This window comes from Alosa pseudoharengus, unplaced genomic scaffold (assembly GCF_046254945.1).
Source record: "Alosa pseudoharengus isolate Yale_2024_CS ecotype anadromous, Long Island Sound unplaced genomic scaffold, YU_APseudo_1.1 YU_APseudo_1.1_scf_20, whole genome shotgun sequence".
In the NCBI taxonomy this organism is placed as follows: Eukaryota; Metazoa; Chordata; class Actinopteri; order Clupeiformes; family Clupeidae; genus Alosa; species Alosa pseudoharengus.
In genome coordinates, this window is record NW_027468664.1 from 8,663,138 (window position 1) to 8,665,637 (window position 2,500).

Sequence of the window (2,500 nt, forward strand, 5' to 3'; positions counted from 1 at the left end):
AGCCAGAGTTCAGAGAGGAGCACAGTCCAGGCCTTCCAGCCTCCCACAGCTTCCCATCAAAAGGCTGGAACAGGCTACCTTCCTAGTCTGTCAAATGAATTGAACTAATGAAGGGGGGAGATGAAAGAGAGAGAGATAGTGTGTGTGTGTGAAAGAGAGAGAGAGAGAGAGAGAGAGAGAGAGAGAGAGAGAGAGACATTGAGAGAAGGACAGTCGCTTTAGGCTAGAAGTGACTGGACGATATCCAGCTCTGGGATTTAGAGATTGAGAGTATGAATGGAGCGGAGATAGAGGGTGAAATCCACCCATGTTTGCCGTAGCAGTTGCTGCTGAAACCATTGCTTTAGAGGGGATCCGAGATAAAAGCGACAGGTAAGCTAAACGTTTGCTGCACGCCTTGCACTTGAGAATTCTGTCTGAAGTCCGAAGTTCAGTTTGACTTGGCAAAACTTTAGCCGAGCTTTTTTTTGAGGAATCACAGTGGCACAGAAGCACTGAACTCTGAGCGCTGTGTCCATCTGTGTCCATCTCTCTGTGTGAACACAGCGGCCCGGCCACCTCTCCCTGACAGCCCCATCTGTCTGCAGGAGGCCCCTTGGTCAACAGCCCAAAATATAGATATAATAATCCCCACCGGGACCCGGAGTCATGCACCCTGCCGTCTCCATAGAGACTGCCGGCCAGCGCTGCCCCTTCGCTTTCATCCGCCACTTTTTGATTAATGACCCTTCACTGGCGGATGACTGCTGTCAATCACAGCCGATTGGCCGCGGCGACTGATCAGTCAAGAGGGCGGCCGGATTGGGAGAGGAGGCGGCCGAAGGGGAGGGGAGAGGAGGAGAGGAGAGGAGGAGAGGGGGTGAGACGAACGATGTTGTTATGGAGTCGGTGGTGCCAGGCTGGACATCAAATGGACGGGGACAGTGCCCAGGCTCTTCTATTTCTATTCTATCTGGGCGCGGGGCTGTCAGACACGTGACGCTTTGATGGGCCGACGGAGACGAACAGTGTCTACCTCCTACTAAATAAGAGCCATCTGATCCGGCTCTCGTCCCGCGAGACGCCGCGAGTCTCGATATTTTAAAAAGTTCAATCTTGTTTGGGTGACACTTCACATACATCAGCCGCCGGCGTTTACTACTCTGGCGAGACAGAGACAGAGGGGGCATTTTTTTCCGAACTTTTCGACTCCTCAGAAACATCCGCACTGCCATCCACTGGAATGACTTACACGGAATTCCGGTCATGATACATGTATTGATTCACCAGAAACATAACTTTAGATTCCGCCCAGTCTAACAGCAATTTACTGGTTAAAGGAAGACTAGCGCTGAAAAGACTGAGAAGACTGAGATATAAAGGAAGTCATCATCCATCTTTCACACACAATTCCTCTCTCCCACGGCTTGCAAGAGCCTGTTCTAAACCCCTTATTACCAATAATGCATCACCATCTCTATCCTATACATAGGACATAATAAGAGTTGCGAGTTAGCATATGTGAATTAGCATTAGATTTCACCTCTACATTACAAAAAGAAGCAGTTGAGGCTAAAGGCTCACCGGGTGATATATCATCTCTATATTTGCACTGTAGCATGTCACTTTCCATCCATTATCTCATTCATACTCGCAGGGTGTGACGCCCAGGGCCCTGAAGTGAGTTTTATATAACCTCTGTTATTTCAAGCAGCTATTACACACCTTTAAAAGAAGCAATCGGCCTGTGCTCCGCAAGGAGAAGTGCCGTGTAATGGTTGTAATTGTCTGACCTTACCGAGCGCAGCTCAAGGATATGCAATTTCCTAAGACCAGGATACCTCTCTGTGTCAAATATAATGCCCACTTTTCTATGGCCAAGTAGACAAGTCTGTTCTTTGCGAGTTTCCGTGGAAGTGGAAGCGAGAAATATGAGTGACTCATTTAAGTATCATCCGACAAAAAAAAAAAAAAAAAACCCACACGCTTCAAGAGATTTAATGACCTTAGAATCTTCACAGACTTTATGAGAGGAGAAAAAATAGAGACGAGGAGGTCTGAGATGCTGAGATGCTCAGTGGAGAAGTACTGGACAGGAGAGGTGCTGTTAAAACACAAGAGGGATGGACACAGAGGAGAACTGGAAAGAAAATGAGCAGACAGACATGGACAGACACACACACACACACACATACCGCAGCTAGTGATATTTTTAGTAGGGTGGGCAGGTATGAGAGACAGAGAGAGAGAGAGAGAGAGAGAGAGAGAGAGAAGGAGCAAAGGGGCGAAAAATGAGGGGAGAGAGGGGATGAGGATGGCAGCTGAGCCTGTCTTCATAAGAGAGAGAGAGAGAAAGCCATTACCCCAGAGCTAGAGATCCAGGGCTTGATTGATATCAGGGGCTCTGCTCTGTGCGTCAAAGCTCTCAATTTCAGTGTAGTGCATGTCTATGTGTACCAATGTCAGTGTAGTGCGTGTCTATGTGTACCAATGTCAGTGTAGTGCGTGTCTATGTGTACCA

General features: G+C 48.1%; 1 protein-coding gene across 1 annotated transcript in view; it reads right to left on the reverse strand.

Annotated features, from left to right (window-relative positions):
• The window catches only part of plxna4 (plexin A4), a gene marked incomplete at its 5' end in the record, with an annotated part of 231,216 nt that overhangs the window by 106,870 nt on the left and 121,846 nt on the right, over window positions 1-2,500 (reverse strand). The window lies entirely within an intron of this gene.